The sequence below is a fragment of the Zalophus californianus genome, chromosome 2, assembly GCF_009762305.2.
Source record: "Zalophus californianus isolate mZalCal1 chromosome 2, mZalCal1.pri.v2, whole genome shotgun sequence".
NCBI classification, from domain to species: Eukaryota; Metazoa; Chordata; class Mammalia; order Carnivora; family Otariidae; genus Zalophus; species Zalophus californianus.
In genome coordinates this window covers 56,729,787-56,753,935 of record NC_045596.1, presented here as the reverse complement: position 1 = coordinate 56,753,935, position 24,149 = coordinate 56,729,787, and the positions used below count along the sequence as shown (strand labels likewise).

Genomic DNA, 24,149 nt, shown 5'->3' with positions numbered 1-24,149 from the left:
CTTTCTGACAGGTGTGAGGGGATATCTCATTGTAGTTTTGATTTGTATTTTCCTGATGATGAGTGATGTTGAGAATCTTTTTGTGTGTCTGTCGGCCATCAGGATGTCTTCTTTGGAAAAATGTCAATTTGTATCTTCTGCCCATTTTTCAATGTCATTATTTGTTTTTTGGGTGTTCAGTTTTATAAGTTCTTTATATATTTTGGATACTAACCATTTGTCAGATATGTCATTTGCAAACATCTCCCAAAATGGGAGACCATTCCAAAGGTTACCTTTTAGTTTTGCTGATTGCTTCTGTCTCTGAGCAGAAGTTTTTATCCTGATGAAGTCCCAATAGTTTACTTTTGCTTGTTTCCCTTGCCTCAGGAGACGTATCTAGTAAGAAGTTGCTACAGTCAATGTCAAAGAGGTTACTGCCTGTGTTCTCCTCTAGGATTTTCACGGTTTCCTATCTCACATTTAGGTCTTTCATCCGCTTTGAATTTATTTTTGTGTACGGTATAAGGAAGTGGTCTGATTTCATTCACAAAGTGCTTTTAAATATGTTTTCTCATTTAAGACTCACAAGTCCCAGCTACGATGGAAAAGGTAAATGGAAACAGAGCCTCAGAGGCTCATATTACTATTAAGTGGCAGAAGCAGAACTTGAACCCAGGTCTTCTGATTTCAAATACTATGCTCTTTTTACAGTGGCAAAAGAAATAACAAATTGCTAAATTTTATAACTTTATAAATATATAAAAATATGTAAGTATGTATATGTGTATATATGTATATACGATATGTGTGTATAAATATGTATATATATGTATATGTGTGTGTGTATCTACAGGACAAACCAGACAAGTAGATGTAAGGGTAAGTAATTACCTTCTGCATAAATAACCACACATGAGAAAACAAAAGGAGTAAGCAGTTTTTAACAATGAATGTGTGATATGATTCTGCAAAAAAAGGCCTATGATGCTACAAGGGTAGCTCCAGTGTTCAGGGATAACAATGGGGTCAGTAAGCTATGGAGGCTTAGCATATCTACCTGGAGACCAAACTCATTCCATGATACTGATGGTCTACAGCACAGGGTCTGCAGCAGCATGCCACTGGGTAAGGCACAGTTAATGCAGATTCTTCAAGGACTCTGTCCCACAGCCAAATCTCTAGCTGAGTTTTACAAGGACTTCTTTGTCTTGGGTCCCCTCCCGACACATGGGAAACCTCAGAATGTCTCTTGCCACTGAGTGCAACTAAGCTGAGCCACTGGGTATTACACTGGCTCTCAAGGGTGGCCAGCCAGTTGAGCCAAGACATATTTCCAATATTTCTCAGCCTTGCAAACAACCTATACTTTGTATGAGCTTGTCTTTTATCTTTAATAAAAAATTAGGGAATTTTTTTCCAATAATGCTTTAAGATCCAAATAATATGAGAGAACAAAGTAATATCCAATAGAGGATAATTTCTTATTTTCTGCCTTTTATTTCCTATCACCCAGGCAATAAAGCAAACTGATATGATCTGTAAAACAACATATCTACAAGTACAGAATATTTCTCCCTTTTAACATGAGACAGCAGATTTTCAAGTATGTGTAGTAAGTGGAGAATTATTTGCAATTATCACTCCACAATATGCTAAACATACATAAGTAAGCCACTTTTAAAATTAGGAAAATATTAAAAGGATAGTACATATAATCAGTAAAAAATATCAAATCATATTTCAGTCCCTCCAGCTTTTTTGATGTTTAAAACATTATGATTTAGTCTAATATATCTAAAAGTAACTAATGTCCCCAAAACAAAAAATATGTCCAGCTCTGAGTAAAAATAAAGTCAAGAAGCCTAGAGCTTTGCCATTTATCCAGACATTTCTTATAACACAGAAACACTGCATGTTACCAAAAGGTACAAACTGGAATTTTAGACTCATAGTTCATCAATCATTCATTACACATGAGGTAGGTCAACTGCTAATTATATCTATTGCAAAACACAAGTTAACATCTTTTTATGTGTACACTGAAATGCATATAAACCCAAAGAGAAAGAGTAGAAAGAAAACCCGAGCGTGGACTCGACAGCAAAAGAATGAAGAGAGGCTTTGATTTTCTGCTCCATTATATATTCTGTATTATGTTGCTTCTTATTCCATACTGTTTTAACTACAGAAATAAAAATATACTAAAAATTTATTAGTATGAAATAAAGAAAGAAAGAAGATGAAAAACAAAACAAATTTTAAAGGACTTGGTTCCAGGCAGGGCCGCTGAAAACCTAGAACAACCCCTGAGAGATACAATGTGTTAGAAATGGAAGCGTGGGCAGCTGCTGCCATAGATAAGCCCACTGTGATTTAAGGTAAGTGACATTATTAAGGCTTTCTCAAAGTGAGAAAGCAGAAGGGACTACCTTCTCCAATCCTCTCCAATCAATGTTGAAGAATTATAAAAAGGGGTCAGTTCCACGATTGCCTCCTCTCTTGGGAAAATCAAGGTAAAGCCCCTGAAAATCTCTTACATTGGTATTACAAAGGATCTGAAGATTCCAAACCAAAGGCAAACCAGCGCAGAGTTACCATGTAAATACCCAGGGTTTGCAGCTCCAGGGTCTAACTTGCCCCCATAGAATCAAGAGACAATCCCTCCTCATCTCTAAGTAGAGAGGCAGAGCGACAGTCCCCAGTTTATTGCGCTGGAGTCTCATGGGAAATGAATCTACCTCTAAGCAAGTTAAGAGTATTTGGTGGATAGTGGTGAGGGAGAAAAGTCTCAAAGAAAGGCAGGTGTGGGGAGGAAGGGAGGAGGAGCTTTTCCCCTTGCCACAGTCCATGACTGACCCAAAAATTTGGTTTTAAATTGGAAGGAGGAGTCTGCCTCAGGAAGGAGTCAGCCTAAAATATTACCAGATACAACAGAGTAGGAGCTGAAGAATGTTCCAGCCTGCAAAAAGGAGGTCCCAGCTGCTATGCCAAACTGCCAATCATTCCAAATTACATCATGATGGCAAAGCTTCAGCTCTTACCTCTAAAGAGGATGCCTTGATATGCTCCCTTGTACACCACCGACCATCCGGTAAATTGATACGCATTTTGTGGAGGATAACTGTGATGCTGTGTAGCAAAAGCTCTCAGTTCTGCTTATGCTTTGACCTAGCAATTCCACTTTTTAGAATTTATTCTGAAGAAATAAGCGTGAATGTGCTCAAAGATTTAACAACAGGAATGTTTGGTAAAGCACTACTTATGGTAACCGAAACAAGGAAGAACCCAAACCCCAAAAGGGGAAAGGTTAAGTAAATTATGGTACAACTGAACAATAAGCCATTAAAATAATACTGGGTTTGTTATAAAACTATATAACAATCTAGAAAGATGTTCACTGAGACACTATTAGAAGAAAAGAGATTTTGAAGATAGTATTTATAGTATGATACCATTTTTATCAAAAATATGTTTTAATATACAAACTTAGGAGACTATACCTAAAACATTAATGGCTATCTACAAATCCTAGGTAATTGTTATGTTTTTCTTTTTGCTTATCAATATTAGTTGTATCTTCCTTAATAGATATACTATGTGTACAGTAAGAAAAATATCTCTGAAGTAAAATAGATAACTTGTAAATCTACATCTATAACTTCAGTCCTTGGTCTCCAATTATCACTCCCTACAGAAAGGAGCTCTGTTCCCTACTCCTATCATTAAACTTATTTCCCTCAGTCATCCATACCTAAAAGCTTAAAGCCTGAATAAGCAAACTTTATAATTTTAGCATACCTAAATGCTCAAAATTGTAGAAAGGCAAATAATCTCCAAAAAGTAATGAGTTGTAAAGAATGTTTTATAGAACAAGATTGAATTTTTTGGAGGAAAAAAAAAAAAACCTGTTTGACTAGTGACTCATCACATTTCAAATTAAATATAGCTGTAAATATAATATTTGCAACAACTATGGGTTCCATTCTTTTTTTTTCCATTCATTCTTTATATATTATTGGCTGAAGAAAGCCAACTACTTTTAAGGCAGAAAATCCTAAAGTTTAAATTAGAAGAGAACATACAATGAGATAGAAATCATTTTGGTAAGGAGTAATCTCTGTCTTTAGTCCTTAAATAGGTGGCATGTGTATCTTCTATAATTAATGGCAAAATCTCCCTCACAAGCAGTTTCCAGATGCCTTACTTAAACTACAGCTAATCAGCCTCTGATTCATCATGTGTTCAGGAATGCTCTCCTAACAGGCATACTTGCTAGCTCACTGCAAAAGAAATATTACTACTCACTCCACTGCCATTAAAAAAAAAAAAAAAAATGAAGCACATTTCAAACATGTTTAAGCTCTTTCAAGGCCAGTTGTAGACATACATTCCTCCCCTAGTCAGGTCCCAACCAATGTAAAAGTATCCAATCATGAACTTACATCAACACATGATCTAATGTGATGAGTTTACCAAAGTCACCAACAACGTGAATCACGTGCCAAGGGAAATACAATGAACAAGCTACTCTAGAGTAAAGATGCATTTCATACCTGTCAGGGGAATCTGTTCCACTGCATGACTAGACAGCTTGACAGAGGAAACCTCTCCTAAGTGGAGAATTTGCTTCTCCCCTAATCTCATAGAAATCTTACATTCAAGTTAAATTTTTCCAAATGTTCTACCTCATTCCAGAAAGAATTTATGGTGGTTACTAATATACTCCTGGTTTCAGAGGAAACATGAAAACTATTTCCAGAAATTTCTGTCACGTTAAGTTCTCCTTTACAACCACTGTGCAACTGAGGAAGCTAACTTTTTCCTTGGAATTTCTTTATCATGTACTCCAAAACCAATTGTGTAATAATTACCTCAGCCTTCATTGATTCACAAAAGCTCAGCCTTCCTGTTGGCCCACAGTAAAAAAAAAAAAGCTCATACTTGAATGCTTTCAATGCAAGGACTCGGACCTTACGAGTAACAGGGGTATGTCCATAATGGATGCCTGAAAGTTCAAAAACACATGAGGTAGAAAGAAAAATTAGTTACCCCCAATGTAAGTCTTAAGAGAATTATCTAACTGACCCTGAAGATCCACCATTCAATTGACTTTGCAGAAGGAGGTTTTTCACATTAACACCAGCCATCTGTGGACTTACGAAGCCAGCTCAGTAGAGCTTGGGGAACCCAACTGGTCTCCAGTCATGACGCTGTTAAGGGTATCTTTCACTGTATTCTACAAAGTCCTCTTTATTTCTCTCTGGGTTCTGTGTTGGTGATACTTCAGCTTCTCTTAAGCAAGTGACTTGTTTTTAATTCATCATGCCTAGAAATTGAGTAAGTAATCAAGTTCTGTATTTTTCCCCAGCTGGTAGAAAACTTAAAAACAAGAGTGAGGCCCACATATACCAGGCGACCATGACTGCTCGATGGTTTCTATTTGTTCTTCTTGACTGCCATCTAAGTCTCTATCATTTTTCCCCTTTCATTTCTCATTTCTTTACAATTTATTTTATATTCCTTTAGTTTCTATAATAACTATTTGTCACCTTGGTTCTTTCCGGTACCAAGATGGAGTTGAAATAAGTAAATTTAGGAAATTCTTAGACCTTTTGAAAATTATTGGCTCAATTCAATATACATCCTAAACTATACAGCAGCTTTTGGGAAATCGGGAAGAAACACACCATCATGAGCATCACAGTCAAGTATCAACTTGAAGGGATGAGCAGAAAATTTTCATATTCCCATGGAATCCAAGTTTAAAGCACAGTTCCCAGTTCACCTATATAAATTACATCATATAGAGCACTAGAAAACACTGTATTTCATAATAGAGAAGCAGCACAAGCAATTCATGTTTTACTATAAGAGACATGAAAATCTATAGAAACATTAAATCCTCAATTACAGGAAAGCTATATTTAGCCCCTGGTTAGCTCTGGGCAACTACCACCTGAACAGAACAAAAATGAGCTAAAAGAAAAAAAAAACTTAAATCCATCTTTACCTTCATCCCTTCTCAACTTTTTTTAGTTTTTGTGATGTGATTATAAAATACTCAAAATCACATATCACATATTTAATTCACCAGAAAAGCACCGCATTTTCATCTAATTACATCTAAATTAGATCATGTTATACCTATAATTTCAGGTTTTATAATTATAAAGGAGACTACCACTAATTAATTGAAAAGGAGATAAATTGAAAAGTTTGTTTTCTTTCTACCAATTTCTCCCTTTGAGCCATGAAAAAGTTTCTGCTCCCTTTTAAAATTTGAGTTGTTCACCATATCCAACCCAGTTATTGCCTCCATTTATTCAACTCCACTGATATTTCTTATAAAATGGTTATGTGTTTTTGGAATAACATCAGTAATACATCATTAAATGCAGAGCTTTGATTCAGTCTGACCAAAATGTCTTGGGTGCCTCCACTTCCATGTAAATTAATGTTAATTATTCTTGCCAACTTGTATCGGATTCCTACTATTTTCCACAGTGCAATATTTGTGACAAATACTTCAGGATCATCTACTAGCATACACCAAGCAAGAGTACCCACAAAGACACTCTCCAATACTGCTTGCATTTTACATTTTCCCCCCGGTTTCCCCCAGAACCAAAACGATCCTGCAAATCCCAGGCAGTCTAACAGTTCAGCTTCAAGAGTTTCCCTCTCACATAACACATCAACTCACCTGATTGGTTTGCAGAATATGAGAAATCTAACCTCGATTCCTTCCTCAAGTGACCTCATAATTTCTCTTAAATATCGAAGACCCAGATACCCAGTCATATGTGCTAAGGGATTTATTTATTAAACATTAATCTCCTTGTCATACAGAGTACCTAGAAAATCCCTGATCACTTCTGCACTGAAACTTCACTGGAAACACATTTTTCTAAGTCTCCAAAGATCTTTCTCTTAACAAATCTGATAGGCCTTTCTCAAGCTTTCAATCCCCTTGACCTCTATGCTTCATTTAGCACTGTTGAAATTCTCTCCTCGCATGGTTTCCCTGGATGTTCTCTGTGTTCTTCTACTACCTCTTTGTCTCATTTGCTGACTTTTCTTTTTGTCTGCCTCCACCCCCTTGGCTGGCAATAGCTCTAAGGTTCAGAACTCAGCTTTCTGCATTTTTCCCTCAGTATTCACCACTGTGAAGCATACACCAGCATTACTGAACTATATCACCTTGCACAGGATGCCTCAAAAAAAATCACCAACTAGGGCTTGACCTCTCAAACTCTGATTCCATCTCCAGTTACTGACTGGTCATCTCAGGCTATGACCCCTAGCACCTGAAATATAACATCTCAAAAACGGAGCTCATTTTTTTTTCCAGTCCAACAGGCTTTCCCAACACCCCATACTAAGCTCTCACTACCTTATAGCTGGGTTACAGAACACCCCCCGCACCCAGCACTCTTCCCACCTCTAGCTCTACCACTCCAATCCATCATGGACATTGCTGCCTAAATAACTACCATATCTATCATTTCCAGCAAATTGCATGCATTCAGAACCTATGACACGTTCCTACTGTCTGCTGCCTCAAATCAATAATAAAATTCATCACAAATTATCAATAGCCATGGAAGTTTCATCTCGACCAAGCCACTGTTGTTTATGAACCACCACTCATGACTTGCTTACTGTCATTTCCAAATCTGTGCCCTCGCACACACCTTTCGTCACACTCTTCAGCCTCACTTCTATTCGCCAATTTATGTTCCTCTCTTCCTCCATTATCCAGTCCAAAATTCAGCTCCCTCTTCAGTTAGCCCCATATATTTACCACCTCTCCTCTAACTGCTTGATGCTTAGGTATATTCAATTCACACCATGTTCTTTTCACTTATTGATATGCTACTTGGCAAGTGCTGTCAACTTGTGTCATACGTACATGTTATCTTTATCCCTGCTAGATTATAAAACTCCTTGAAAGCAGGGAATCTCACTTATATATAATAACACTGTAGTGTTTGCAGAAAAACACTGACAACATTTGCTACTCTATACTATACAGTACCAGCAGGCATCCCCTAACAGTTGTCAATTAATAGTGTCATGGTTGGTCAACATCATAATCCTATAACCAGATCCTCTAAGAAACACTACACATCCAATGCACATTTCAACCAGTAGTCAAAAGAGATACAATTTTCTTCAATAAAATGTTTTAAAATATTCCATGGTAGACCTTTTTTCTCTTCAGATTAACTTTATGTCTTTTCTCCTGTTCTCCACTTTAGCTTGTCCACTTGCTGGAAAGAAAAGTAATGATTTCTTACCTAACCTAATTACTTACTCCTGCCTGTATTGGAATCCTGGCTCCCCTACCTGCTTTGCTCAGTGCTACCCTCACAGGCATAAGAAAGCATATTTCCAAGGTCAGCCTAGGCCTCTGCTTAAGTCCCTGGAGTTTGAGAACATAGAATGTAATTCCACCAGCCCCCAGAAGTCAAGAAGCAGCCTGCATTTGAATGAAAGATACAAAAGGTCATACATATTTTGATGTCAGTCATACAAAGGAGAAAAAGAATTAGAATTGACTTTCTCTTCCTCATAGGATGGAGTGAGGGAAAAAGCAGTATACTCTGCATAGAATTTCCATGGAGATTTTTTAATTGGATACATAACTGAACTACGCAAGATGTCTCAAGTGAGGGTATTGGCCTGACGGCTCAAGATGCCCTTGAAAGCTCCTACAGAGGCCCTACCCTGCATTTGCTCTCCTGACTCCTTGTTTTCAAGCCAAACCATCAAGAGCTGCATGGTCTATCTCCATCAGAAAGCAAGGCCCCTGACATTTTCAATGACTCTGCTTGAAAGAAAAACATTTAGAAAACACAGGCCTGACCTGATGTATCCCAGATCTTCCACTCATTGCTTTCAATTAGAGCACCATGAAAGATACAGTGAATTCAAATAGGACTCTTTCTGAATGCTGCCTCATTATGGCACAGTCCCCTGGACTATCAAAAACAAAAGGTATTAATATGCCATCATTAAGTATTAAGAGCCAGATGGATATGGACAGTTGCTAAATGTACTTTGGTAGATAGAGGATTAAAAGATACCAGGACCATATATCAGAGCCTGGGAATTTCTGTCATGATTGGTAACAGATAATACAAGCTATATATGACAAGAGCTTGACTTGAGATTTTAAAAAAAAAAGATGCTTCAAGTCATTTGTTCACACTGACTCTTGGTGAAATTTAGTAAACAGAAAATGCTTTGTTTTGGTCCCTAGTTCAGACTGGATATAGGGGGGAAAAAAAGCATTTTGTTTCTTTTTCCTGTGTTAAAAATGATCATTGGATTATAACCAAAACTACCAAAACCAAAATTTTTAACTTCAAACTTTCATAAAGAAACCCAGGATAAGTATAACATCAATGAAACTTTTCTATAATGGGAAAAAAGCGCTAGCACAGCATAAGATGAATCCGATGAAAGCAAACTTCTGATTCAAAACACAAAGGCCATACTGTACATGAAGATATAGAGACGATCACTGCCAAAGGCATAAGCATGAAGGGTCAAATGCCAATTGGTATCAGCAATGGAGATACGATCCCAGAAATCAAAGACTGAATGACACTCAAAAAAGCCTATAACACACAGGACAATTCTACTGCTTCTTCAAGAAGAATGGTTAACGGTATCAGAATACATGTAGACCAAGACTTAGGCCTTCCTCACCCTTTGTACCTTCAGTGATTGAAGATTATACAGTGTTATCTTTATGAAGTTTTCTAAAAATGGACAATTTATTTTCATTTGGTTTTAATTTTTATACTTCAAATGTCTACTTTCCTTCTAATTAGATCTCCCTGTGGCTTTCTGTTCTTTCTAGAGTGAGTTGTAGCCTGGCTTTGTATAATGTATACTGGCAAATTGTAATGTGCACTGGTAACTCGCCTGGAAATACTACCACTCATCCTTCTGAGAACAGAGACATCTAATTAGAGGACTGTAATCAATCCAGGTAATCTGCCTTCATACTACCCAGGGTAAGAGCATGAACTTCAGTGTCAGACAAACCTAGCTGAAATCTTGGCTCTGCCATTTACTAAGGGCATGACCTCAAGATTACTGTTACCTAACCTCATCAAGAGCCAACTTTAAAAAAAAAAAAGGTCATAATAATACAAATAATAACAATAACATTTATTTCAAAGAGAGGATAAACAGAATGTATATCATGGTCCCTGGGACATAATAAACCCCAAATTTTCAAGTATAAGTAACACAGGTTAGGGTATCACTTCTACCATTTATTCATGACCCTAAACTTTCTACTTCATAAAATGTAAATAACAATACTAACTGCACAAGATTCTTATAAAGATCAACTGAGATGGTGTCAGTGAAAATACTGCTTAATGATATAGCTATACACAAACGTAAGGTAATGTTATTCTGCTCAATTTAATAAGCTCAGTGTTTTCCAGATGCTATAACCAAAGACAACATACAATGTTTGACCTGACTTTGCACAAGGTTATAGAAACTGCTGGTGATGATTCCAGTTTGGTTGGTATTTCTGTTTCTCAGTACAGCATAAGTAGAGACACATGCAAGGGGAAAAATACAAGTCTCCAAAGCAAATGATCCTTTGACAGTACCATACAAAGCATCTACCAGCTGGTAGGTAGGAAAGCACCATCTTACACATCCAGTGCTTTTCAATGTTTGGTCCTGACACTTGCACAAGAATGTGCATTTTATAAGATACCTTTGAGTAACACCCTGACCGGTTATAGTCAAAATCTCTGGGAATAAATCTGATTTTCTTTTATTATGTTCAGTTAGCCACGGTATAGTACATATCATTAGTTTTTGATGTAGTGTTCAATGACTTTTTAACAAGATATCCAAGTGGCCTAATGTCCAATCAAGTTTGAGAACTTCTGCTTCAAGTTTTGAATAATCATAATAAACACAGCTAGCACTTGTCATTATGGAAAATTGTTTACCCTGAAAAAGGGAGGAGATAGATCTCGCCACAAAATTTTAATCTAAGTATAAATTTTGAAATGGACAGGGTAGACAAAATTCAAAAAAATCAAGATTTAACTTTTCTTTTAAATACATCTTTTCAATGACATCTCATAACATAAGAATTATTTCACAATTGGTCATTATTCAACAGTCAGGTTTCCCTAGCGCTCCAGATATTGACTTCGCTTCCCTTAACACCTGCACACTTGTTTGTGCCAACTATTTAAGCAAGAGCTGAAAATCAGCACACTTCAAGTTCCAATGCTTCATCAAGCCCCAGCCTTCACTGAACTTGCCTGAAATACAACCACCCATCTTTTGAGGCTAGCGACATCTAATGAGAGGATTATAATCAAAACAGGCAATCTGCCGTCACACTCTCCAGGTGAACCTGTGGGGAGTATTTCCACCCAGAACATTGCTGACAATGCTCAGCCACACCTGCACCAGTTCTTTCAGTCCAAAAGGTTACCAGGAACAAGGATGGGTTCACAGAGAATGTGCTATGCCCAAATAGCCTCACTTCCTTCTGATTAGATGGCATCATTTAACTTGAGTTAAGCAAAATATCTAACCCCATCCCATAACTAACTTCCTTAGTGGTTCTCTATGAAAAGTCTTTGAGGCAGTGCTGAAGGCTTTGGCCCCCTCATGGAGCACACAGAGAATGACATCTGTATGTCACACTGAAGGAGAGAGATGAAGCTACTTGATACCTGGGGTCCACTGAGGCCCTGCCCAGCTACCCAAGAATTGCAGAGAGCAATTTCTCAGCACATCTGTAACCTACTGCTGTGGGACACCAGTTGGGAAACATACTCCAAGGAATATCTCTCCATAATACCCTCATCAGATTCCCCATTGAGAGCACCAGTCTGGATAGCAGTGAGTGAGAGATGTGGATTGGCAGGTATTTACCCAAAGTGACTAATGCAAGAAACACCAGAAAACCAAAGAGGACTAGAGAACGATGTGAAACCAGATATAAGAAGAAAACCCAAAGTATAAGAATACAGAAATATACAAGAAAAGAATGGGGATCAAAACCACTGATAGGAGCAAAGAGGTTCTAAGACCAAGATGTACAAGTGGGTCTTCGTCTAGTTTAAAGGCAAAGGTTCAGAAAGATGTAAACACAAAGAGAGCTGACGGATGAACCATGACCAGCTTGGAGAAGAAATGCACTGTTCTATTTGACATTGTTAGCAATGACTTAGAAGCTTAGAATAAGCTTATAAAAACATCGAGTCACCCAAAGCTAAGAGATTTTACAATTCCTTCTTCTTTTCAAGAGCTATCATCTGGGAAAAGGAAAAAGGACTAATTGTATTATCAAGGGCACAATTAAGACCAAAGGGTCAAAATCACAGGAAGGCTGATTTTGATCCAATGTAGTGAAAGGCATTTTTACAATTAAATCTGTCCACAAATGGAATGGACCACAGTGCAAGCAATGTGCTCTCTGGTCCTGGGAGTGTGAATTATGGTCAGTTGGAAAAACAGTAGCAAGGATTTCTGCTTTGATGAGAGAGAGAATAGCTGGCCTTTAAATTCTTTGTGCTCAAATTCTTTGAAAAATATTTTGGTAGAAACCAAGTCTTTCTACCATTAAAGGAGGAGTAATGAATCTGGCAAAGAGTACGACATCTAAAATGATCCCAGTCTGAATTACAAGTAGAAGCCCTTTATTTCCATTCTGGGAAATATAACTGATAGAGGCTTATTTTTACCTATGACATCATACTACTACTAGCATTCCTCCTATTACCCTTATCACCGTGGGCTAAGTTTCCAACACAAGTTTACAGACTTTATAAGTCAAGACAAAGGAAAAAAAAAAAAGATTCTATTCCTGAAAGCTCACTACTGAGAAAATAAGAGATGACTGTGCATTCTCCTCCTTTAACATAAAAAAGTAAAAGAAGGAAGGACCTGCACCAAGAGGACTATAAAAAGCTCACTTGGGTCTGAAAGGATGACACCGTGGACCAGCCTGGGATCAGCTTACACTGAACTTTGCACAGAAGTTCCCTAGGACCTGGAACGCATACAAAACCAGTGGAAATTTTGTAGAAGAAAACTTAAAGTTTTGTACCCAATCTGATTTCTGTAAATAGCAATAAATTGAGTGGGTACAATCTGGTGGCCTATAGCCATGAATCTTAAGAAAAGAAAGTGGGGATGATAGAGCAATAATGTTGACTCAAAAGCCACTCCCCCAACAGCCTAACATTTCCTTCCCTGGAAATTAGGGTAGTGAGGCTACGGACTTGCACCTAGGAGACAAGAGTGGCCTTCACACCAGATCCTGCCAAGATTCTACTGTCTTCCCACACATAAAGGCCAAGACATTCAAAGCAACTGAGGCAGAACTAATTCAGTCCAGTGTGACTCTGATGACAAGGGAAGCTCCTTCTGTGAGTCAAATGTCAGGACTGCACACATTTCAGCTACGAAAGACACTCTGTATCTAGATCATCCTCTTGTTCCAAGAGACATCACCATAAAAGGGCACACAGAGATCAAAGGTAGAAATGGGGTTTTCATTAAAAGGCTTCCCAAGACAATGAATGAGAAATAAGGATCAGGGGAGGAGGAAGAGAGAGGATGAAGGTTATAAAGATATTAAAGAAATATAAAACACATCAGCAGAGCCCTGATCATTGTTAGCTAGGTTGTCCTAAAAGACGAAGAGTGGCATACCTTTTTGGAAATGTACGACAGGACATTTGGTAGGTATTTTCTTAACAAAATTTTGCTCATCATATTTACAAGCCAAGTCTATTAGACCTCATCTTAAATGTAATGGTGCCTTTTTCTTTGCATATTTGAAAAATCCAGTCGCCAGTCATGGGTGTTTCAATCATTTATACTGACCGGCGTGGCCCTGGTCAAGTTAAAATCAGCTTTAGGGCTGCTTTTTTCCCCTAAGCATTAGGGAAAGCCATGTACTACATACAATACACTGGCCAAATGGGTTATTTCTGGCTTTCCACAGAGCACACTTGTAACTTTACCAAGCCACAGTTTTTTCTTTCCTAAGAACTCAGATCATTTTTCCATTACTTTTCTGTTATAACCCCAAAGCAAACTTTTCAAGGTTTTTGTAACAGGGTTCATTAAAAAGCCACTCTCTTTCAGAACTTATACCACTGGGCAAGAACTGATGTTGTGAAACAAGAAATCTAAGAATGAAATAACGTGCACCATGCAGTCATCTCATTCAGGAAATTAAAGGGAAACAAAAAAGAGAGAAAATAAGTCAAATGCCCCTTACTATTAATCCCTGATGTTGTGTATTATTCAAGACAAATCAACAGATTACATTTCATTGGCAATACTAAGACATTTCTAATGGACTCTCAATTCCAACACACAATATTTAATGTGGCAAATATTTTTGAAAGAGAATCCATCAATCAATTAATCCACTATGGCATTAGATACATGGCAATACTTGACATAATACATATTTTATACATCAAAGGGGGCATTTCCATAACACATTACAGTTTAAAAATGCTCTATTGAACATCAATCATCATTTCTCATATCAAGGTTTTATATTCTAATCAATAAGAGAACATGAAGATAATACCACAATCCACTTTATTTTTTTTCACAATTCACTTTAAAAAGAAATTTCACAGAACTATGAAATGTGTATCTAGAAGAGATCAGCTAGGGATCAAGCCCCTTATTTCAAAAAAAAAAAAAGGAAATGGGGCTCGTATTAATTATCCAAGTTAGAGAAAGCCCTAAAACCACTTATTACAGGTCTGGCATTTAATCCAGGCCTCCTGAAACCCATCCCACTTCTCTTTCTTCTACATTATGTTCCCCTCAAAAGAAAATTCTAGTGCACTCATCTTACCTAATCATTCTTCAGCAACGTATTAAATATGAAGTCGGACTCCAGTGCTACTGTGCAGACCTTAAATAGAGCCTTGAACTGTGACTCCAGGCCCACTGCAGGGTCTTCAGTGCCAAACATAAGCTATATGTAGAGTCTGCTTGGTTGTCCAACTCCCACCCAAGTACAATGCATTCAAGTAGTAATCAGGAAATAAAATTCAGGGTGGGAGATACATTAGTCCTTTAGATTCCTGTTCTGCTTGGTATCTGCTAACTCTCGCTTATTTAAGTATTCAGCAGTCCCCCCAAAAAAGGTATCAAATTTACGTTAACTTTTTCCTTTTTATTTCTTTGCACTGCCCACTTCTCTGCAGAAGACATTGTCTAATATAAAACGTGCATGGGGCGCCTGAGTTGCTTAGTTGGTTAAGCATCTGCCTTCGGCTACGGTCATGATCCCAGGGTCCTGGAATCGAATCCCACATTGGGTTCCTTGCTCAGTGGGGAGTCTGCTTCTCCTTCTGCCTGCCGCTCCCCCTGCTCATGCTCTCTCTCTCTGTCAAATAAATAAATAAAATCTTAAAAAAAAATAAAAAGTGCACAACATAACAACTTTACATGGACTTATTACACACACATTTCAAAAAAGACAATAACTGCTATTTAAAGGAAAAAATTAATTTTAAAAACAAACTTTGACCTAAACCTCATCCCTTACATAAAATGTGACTGAAAACAGATTACAGATTTAAATGTAAAATTTTTAAAATATTAGATGACAACAAAGGGAAAAATCATCAGAACTAGGGCTTAGTGGAAAGTTTTTAGACATGACTTAAAAGCCACAAGCCATAAAAGAAAAAAAAATTGACAAATTGGACTTCATCAAAACTTAAAACTTTTGCTCTGTGAAAGACCCTGTTAAGAGAATGAAAAAACAGGGCGCCTGGGTGGCTCAGTTGGTTAAGCAACTGCCTTCGGCTCAGGTCATGATCCTGGAGTCCCGGGATCGAGTCCCACATTGGGCTCCCTGCTCGGCGGAGAGTCTGCTTCTCCCTCGGACCCTCTTCCCTCTCGTGCTCTCTCTCTCTCTCATTCTCTCTCTCTCAAATAAATAAAATCTTTAAAAAAGAGAGAGAGAATGAAAAAACAAACTATAGGTTAGGAGAAAATATTTACAAATCACATATGTGACAAAGAACTCATATCTACGATATATATGGAACTCTCAAAAAAAACTCAATAGTAAAAAAAAAATAAAATAAAATAGATAACCCAATAAAAATGGGCAAAATGTACAGAGACATTTCACCAAAGAGTGTATATATATATATATATATATAAAAGGCAAATAAGAATATGAAAAGACATTCAACACCGCCAGCCATTAGGAAAATGCCAGTTAAGATTCTCCCTATACATATTAGGACAACTAAAATAAAAAGGAGTGACCCCATCAAGACGCTGGTGAGGATGCAAAAAAAAAAAGACGCTGGTGAGGATGCAAAAAGATAGGATCGCTCACATGTTGCTGGTAAGAAGGCAAAATGGTACAACCACTCTGAAAAATAATTTGGCAGTTTCTTAAGCTAAACACAACTAATGAATCGTTGAACTCTACATCAAAAACTAATGATGTACTGTATGTTGGCTAACTGAACGTAATAAAAAAATTTAAAAAAAACCTAAACACACGTCTACTATACAGATGAGAAATTGCACCCATGGGCATTTATCTCAGAGAAATGAAATGATGGCCATTCAAAAGCCTGTACACAATTGTTCACAGCAGCTTTGTTTGTAATAACCTGAAAATGGAAATAACCAAAATGTCTCTTAGTGGGTAAACAGTTACACTGTGGTACACCCAAGCCATAGTTTTCTATTCAACAATACCTGACAAACGATTTGCAACAAATGGGATAGATCTCAAGAGCAGTACATTGATTGAAAAGAAACCAATATAAAAAGTTCCCATACTGTATGATTCATTTATATAACATTCATGAAATGACAAAATTACAGAAACGGAAAACAGATTATTAGGTGCCAAGGGTTGAGGAGGATGTGAAAGGGGAGGGTGTAACTATGAAAAAGAAGCCCTTGGAAGGTCTTTGCAGTAACGGAAGCATTCTGTATCTTGATTGTGGTGGTGGTTATGCCAATTTAGACAGCGGTGATAAAATGACGTGGAACTCTACAACATATTATACCATACCAATGTCAATTTCCTGGTTTTGATATTACACTCTTATTATATAAGATGTAACCACGGCAGGAAATGGGGTGAAAGGTACATGGGACCTCTCTATACTGTCTCTTGCAACTTCCTATAAATTTATCCTTTTTTCAAAATAAAAAGTTTTTTTTAAAAAACTCTATTATTCCAGTTTGCCCTGCCACAGGATTATCCTAGACTGACTGCTGCATTTCCCCCTGGAAAGGTCTCCTCCCTGAACTTAGAGCTCACTCCATCACTAACTGCCTTGGAAGCTCTAGTTCCACCACATATGCTTTCATTTTGCTCTTCCAGTGTCTCTTAGCCTCAGAAGAGTTTGGCAGCCACATCCTCGTGGATTTGACCCTCAACCTCATTTAGAAGCATGGCTTCAGAAAGAAGGAAAATTTTTCCACTCTTCTAAAGTTCTCATGTTGGTGGAAGATGGCCACTGCTGTGGTAAATTCAAGTTATTAAGCGAGAAGCTGCTGCCCAATACAGGAAGGAAATGTGGTGTGGTAGGGAGAAGACTTGTTTGAACACTAGAGGCCTAGGTTAACTCTTTGGGCCACCCTGGCCTAGTCACTTTTCCTCAGTCATCTGATACATTAAAGGTAGAAGTTTAACTGTGTCATTTATGATATGTCAGCTGGCTATCCATTACGACTGCCCTCAAAGCACTATGAGAGAAAGAAGAGCTGTATTTCTGAGAAAAATCTTACTAACTTAGAACTTTGAAAGGCAGAAAGTCAGTTCTAGAATGTACCTTTCATTTAATCATCACTTCCTGTCACCATTATTTTAGGGGAAATTATGACAGCCAGTTTGAATTAAGTCCCAAATGAAAGGAAAACGCTTTGGGAAGTATTGTAGAAAGAAAGGGACAAGACTTTTCAAGGCACTGTGCCAACTATATCTCCAGTTTAAATGACCCTTTGCTCAAGACAGAATTGTCCTTGGCGAGAAAAAAAAGTAAAAATTGTGTTCTGTTATTTGGACTTATCTTCCCTATTCATTTGATTCATTCATAGATCCACTCTGCTGACAGCTTAGGGCGACTCAGAAAAGAGCTGTCCTGCCACTGGCAACCATTAAAGTAAAGGCGTTTCCTGTGCCTGCATCCTTCCGGGCCACTCCTGCTGTTACTGTGAAAGAATTTAAAAGAATTTCTTTCAATCAAGGAAGGAAGCAAAAGATCCCAGGCCTGTGAATGAGCTGAGGACATTTCTCCAAAGAAATCAATGAAAGACTATAAAGGGTCATTTGGCCCTAAGGGACACACTGGAATAAAAAAACAGAATCTCTAGCAACCTACTTTGAACTTTGTTTTATTTTGTTTTATTTCCTCTCTGTTTTATTTGTGACTATCTAGTGGGAAAAAGGGGGGCTCTTTTTTTTACTGATTAGTTTATTTAGTTTTCATATAACCTAATTTACAGTAGACTATGAGAGCTGAAGAAAATTTAGAGATTACCTATACGATGCCCTCATTCCACAGCTCGGTAAATTGAAGCCCAAAAACATCAACGAAGTGCCCAATGTTCAAGAGCTGGTGAGTGGCACGGCTGAACTAGAACTCTTCTGTACCAGCTCCGTGCCCTCTCTGCTCTACCACAGACCACCCTCATCCCTTTCAGGCTGGAAAAAAAATTCTACAGAGTTGGCTAATTCAAACTCCTCCGAAGATACCTACTGCATGTAGGAACTTAAATTCTGATACCTAAATTACTCAGGAATATTCTATTTGGTGACTCCCATTCCTTGCCAAACTGCTCTAATTCTTCATGTCTAATTCTATCTGAATGGACTCGGACCATAGATTACCCCATTTTTAGTGGCAATCTTATACAGCACATATTTATTGGAAGTTTATAATCTGCCGGTCATAAGCCAAACATTCCATATTGATTACTTCATTTCATCATCACAACCACTGTGAGTTAGGTGGTATTATCCACATTTTTCAAATGAGAAAATTGACATGTAGAAAAGTTAGTAAACTGGCTCAAGGCCACACATCTAATCCAAGTCAGTCTGATTTCAGCATCCGAGGCTTAACCAACATGCATCTTAGACGTGCAAACTTCTTAATCACTCAATTATTCCTTCAAAATGTTATGCCAATTTTTTATCAATATACACATCGAGAATTCTCAATCCAAAACTCAGCTTAAGGAGGAGTTTAACTTTAGGCAAAAGTATGCTATCAGTCCTTGAAACAATGTACATTGCCTTGTGAGGAAACCCGTCAAGAAGAATGTCATAAGACTGAATTTTTCTAGACTTTTAACCAGCTTTTGACTCTGGACTGAAACCAAATATGAACCAAACTACCTGAGCTCAGTGGGACTCCCAATCATTTGGTTCTTTTCCCACTGCAAGAATTAGGCTGGGCACAAGTGGTTTCCTCCGCATTTCTGCCCCATTATTAATTTCTATTTTTTAGGATTTAAAATAACTTGCATATGAACTAGTTGCATTGTAACCTGCAACAGAGAAGAGGTGTATAAGTTTCTTTATCTGATCCACCATATAGAGAGCAGACTGGTGCAGTGAGCAAACCATTTATCAGCTGTCTGCTTTGGGTGACTTATTCAACTCTTTCTCTGTTTCTTCATCTATAAAATGGAGTTAATAATTACATCTCCCTCATAGGCTTGTTATGAGGATTAAATGAGTTACTACTTGTCAAGCACTCAGAAAAATATTCAGTGAATGTTAACTACTCTTACTATAGTGATGATAGAAGTGGTGGTTATTACTATTACAGTAATCACAAAATGAAAGTGACTTTACATACATAATCAATCATGGTATTGAAGAACTGTCAGAAAGAACAATTCTGTATTAAGTATTCTAAACTAAAATCATTACATTTGGCTGCATTCTCCAAAATTAAACTTACCCATATCAATTCCTGACACTCCTATATTTAGTAGTAAATTCCCCCTCAGGGACCCCATAAAATAAAATCCACTAAAACTTTTTTTTTTTAAGATTTTATTTGTTTGACAGAGAGAGACACAGCGAGAGAAGTAACACAAGCAGGGGTAGTGGGAGAGGGAGAAGCAGGCTTCCCACTGAGCAGGGAGCCCGATGCGGGGCTCGATGCGGGGCTCGATCCCAGGACCCCAGGATCATGACCCAAACCAAAGGCAGATGCTTAACGACTGAGCCACCCAGGCGCCACACCACTAAAACATTTTTAAGGTTCTCTCATTGTTGTGAAAAATCATCAGGAACATCTCCTTTGAAAATTCTGCATATCAAAGCCATACCATTCATGATCCATGATGTGAAATTCTGTATACTAAAGCTTGAACATATGCTCAAGGGCCCCAACTGCCTTTCCAGGAAAATCTGGACTTGCTGGCGGTGTCCCTACAGTCGACCTCAGCGCTTCCAGACAAGAATCTAGACTAGGATCTCAGTTTTCTCAGGAGACTAATGACTTTAACACTTACTTAACAAGAGACCCACCAGCACAATAGTGAAACGCATGCTCATTAGAGCCAGAGAGACCTGTATTTGAATCTGGCCACTGAGCAGCTGTGACCTTTTGTTGAGTATTTAACCTCAGTGAGCTTCACTTTCTCCAACGGCAAAATGGGAATAATAATGGCACCTTCCTCACTAGACTGCTGGGAAGACTAAAGTAACATATAGGGGCGCCTCGGTGGCTCAGTCGTTAAGCGTCTGCCTTTGGCTCAGGTCATGATCCCAGGGTCCTGGGATCACGTCCTGCATCGGGCTCCTTGCTCAGTGGGGAGCCTGCTTCTCCCTCTGCCTACAGCTCTCCCTGCTTGTGTTCTCTCTCTGACAAATAAATAAAATCTTAAAAGAAGAAGAAGGTAATGTACATAAAGTGTGTAGCATTCAATAACAACAACAAATAACCATTATTCCTAGTTTAGGCCAACACTGTCAAACAGCAACAGAACAGGAGCTTTTCTACTACCCACCTCCTACTAAAGCCTGGATAAGAGAAGCAATGCTTACAGATGATCCTTTAATCTGGGTCCCCTAAAAACATGTCCCTAGACAACATAGAACCTCTAGAAGATGGTAAACTTGGTTTTAGCTAACTTATCTCCTTACAACATTCTAACAGCATGATCCAGAATCGGACAGGGTCTAGGCCTCAATACAGGTTTATTTCTTACTTGCTGTGTGACCCTTGAGGAAGTTATATCAGTTCTTCAAGGCTGAGTTTCCTTATCATTAAATGGGTATAATGATATCTTTAAAAGGTAGTTGTAATAATTAAATGTTTATGAGAGTTAAATAAAACAAGGCATATAATAAAAAGTTCCTAGGATGGTGCCTGACACATAATAGGAACTCAACAAATTTCAGCCTCCTCACAATGCATTTTTTTGTTATTGTACAGCTATAAAATTTGGTTGAGGGCATTATCTTCAATTATTCTTATTGCCCCTTATCTAAAGACTCAAGTGAAACAATCCTAATAAAATCTTTACTTTCCTTTAAGCATGCTTTTCTTTTTCTGATAAGAATATGTAACTGATTATGTCTCTCTCTCTCTCTCTTTTTTTTTAATCTTGGCTGCCAGGAAGCTCAGAGACAAATTAAATTCAACTCTAGTAACAATATTGGTGCTAGTGGTTCTGCATACTGTATGTTCTCCCTGGTTTTAACATTTATTTTCACCCATACTTATTACAAGACACCTAAATCTTTTGTAGAGTGTGAGAAGCTATTAACTAACCAACTAATTAATTCAGTCAAGGGAAAAATAATGATTTAAGTATTAGGAAAAGAATACCAGACTTGAGGCCTTCAAGTCCTATCTCTTACATTTACCCCCTCTCTCCGAGCAATTCATTTAACCTTTCAGATCTATAATTTCTCATGTCAAGTAGGAACAATAATCTCTAAAGACCTTTCAGAATCATTTATGTATACAAATGTGTTTTGTACCTGTCAAGTGCGATCAGGTATTATTATTTTTATCAATGGCGCGCACACACACACACACACACACACACACACACACACACACACACACACACACACACACACACACACACACACACACACACACACACACACACACACACACACACACACACACACACACACACACACACACACACACACTCCAGTGCAGGACTGAGGACCCCTGCAGGCAAACAGGGGAGATGTGTAGTGGCAGGGGCAGAAGCAGCCACCATGCTCACTAGTTAGGCTCACTAGAAAGCTCCTCGGAAAAAGAAGGGGCATGATGGAAATGAATGTAAGCGCTTCAAGGAACAATTCCAATTCAGTCAACATCTCAAGCCAATTTGCTGTTTGGCCACTGATCTAAACTGATCTGCGTAGAGAACAGTGCAAATGAGACCGTGGTCTGCTCCTCATGTGCCTGTGAGCTGCACCCTCATTCTCAACAGACCCACCAGGAGCAGGCTGTGGGTCGCAAGGGGGCTTATAATGTGGGACTCCAACAACTCTCCTTAATCCCCTTCCAATGACAGCTGACATGTCACATCAACTGGTACATCCAGAAGGACTCATATACTATTAATGTAATTCAGAGAGGGGGATTTTTTAAAGAGCTAAATCTGGGCTAGAACCAAGCAGCTCTTAATAATAGGGAGGGTAGGTGTTACTCCATTTTTAGAATAATTCACCAACTTATTCTAGGAGTTCAAATGTTCTCTGAGTATCTCAAAGTCTTTTATTCCAAAACCCCATTCCCCCTCACTGATAACTTAGGGCAGCAAGTGCCTGCCCGTGGAGGAGAAAAGAAGGAAGCTGCTACAGAATGGCATGCTAGAAAGATGAGGAGGTAGGAGGGAGAGTTCAAAGTCACAGGTTCAAGTCTTTTTTTTTTTTTTTTAAAGATTTTATTTATTCATTTGAGAGAGAGAGAGAATGAGAGACAGAGAGCACGAGAGGGAAGAGGGTCAGAGGGAGAAGCAGACCCCCCGCTGAGCAGGGAGCCCGATGTGGGACTCGATCCCGGGACTCCAGGATCGTGACCTGAGCCAAAGGCAGTCGCTTAACCGACTGAGCCACCCAGGCGCCCTCACAGGTTCAAGTCTTGACCCTGCTTGTTGATTATGTGGGAATGTGATCAAGTCACTTAATAATAACTACTATACATCGAGCCTTGTTATTTGCCAGTATCCTGTGGAGGCCTCAGGACTCATTTAACCTTCACAACCCAACAAGTACAGGAGGTACCTTTCTCATCTTACTCTATACATTGTAAGAACTGAGACTGAGAAGCGTCCAGTGACTTGCCCACCATCAAAAAAAAAAAAAAAAAAAAAAAAAAGCTGGGTAAGTAAGGCATACAAGGATCTGAACCCAAGCAAGATTCCAAGCCTGTGGTCGTAACCACTGCATAATATTGCTTTTGTAAATCTTGCTTTTCCTTATCTGTAAAAGAAGGGAATAATAAAATGGACATTAGATTTCTCCCAAGGTTGTTATGAGGATCAAACATTATCCTGGAGGTGACAGCCCTTTATTCAACCTACAGTACCCTACAAATATGACAGGCTCCCACTCAAGGCAGCATGCTTCTCCTAATACCAACTACTTGCTCAGCAAGGACAAGTGGTGCAATATGCCAAAAAGAAGTTACTTCTACATAGTCTGAACTCGAAAGAAAGAAAGAAAGAAAGAAAGAAAGAAAGAAAGAAAGAAAGAAAGAAAGAAAGAAAGAAAGAAAGAAAGAAAGAAAGAAAGAAAGAAAAGAAAAGAAAGAAAGAAAGAGAAAGAAAAGAAAGAGAAAGAAAGAGAAAGAAAGAAAAGAAAGAAGGAAGGAAGGAAGGAAGGAAGGAAGGAAGGAAGGAAGGAAGGAAGGAAGGAAAGAAAGAAAGAAAGAAAGAAAGAAAGAAAGAAAGAAAGAAAGAAAGAAAGAAAGAAAGAAAGAAAGAAAGAAAGAAAGAAAGAGAAAGAAAGAAAGAGAAAGAAAGAAACAACAACAAAGATTTTTAAAAGACATCTGTGAAAATGAGTGACTTGCTAATGAGAGCAATGAAGGCCAGGCTGATGAGCAATGGGAAAAGCCCGTGCAGAGTCTGCCCACGCCCTTCAGAAAGAC

The 24,149-nt window shown here is 38.2% G+C and overlaps 1 protein-coding gene across 7 annotated transcripts in view; it reads right to left on the bottom strand.

The window, feature by feature from the left end:
* SLC4A4 (solute carrier family 4 member 4) overlaps window positions 1–24,149 on the bottom strand; it is a 340,863-nt gene that overhangs the window by 235,707 nt on the left and 81,007 nt on the right. Inside the window, exon 1 of one of the 7 annotated variants that reach the window (XM_027598152.1) lies at window positions 6,686–6,831. The exons of the other annotated variants lie outside the window; for them this stretch is intronic. The gene's annotated coding sequence lies outside the window, so the exon portion shown is untranslated. Of the gene's footprint in view, window positions 1–6,685; window positions 6,832–24,149 lie in introns of those variants that run through there. 7 annotated transcript variants of the gene reach the window in all.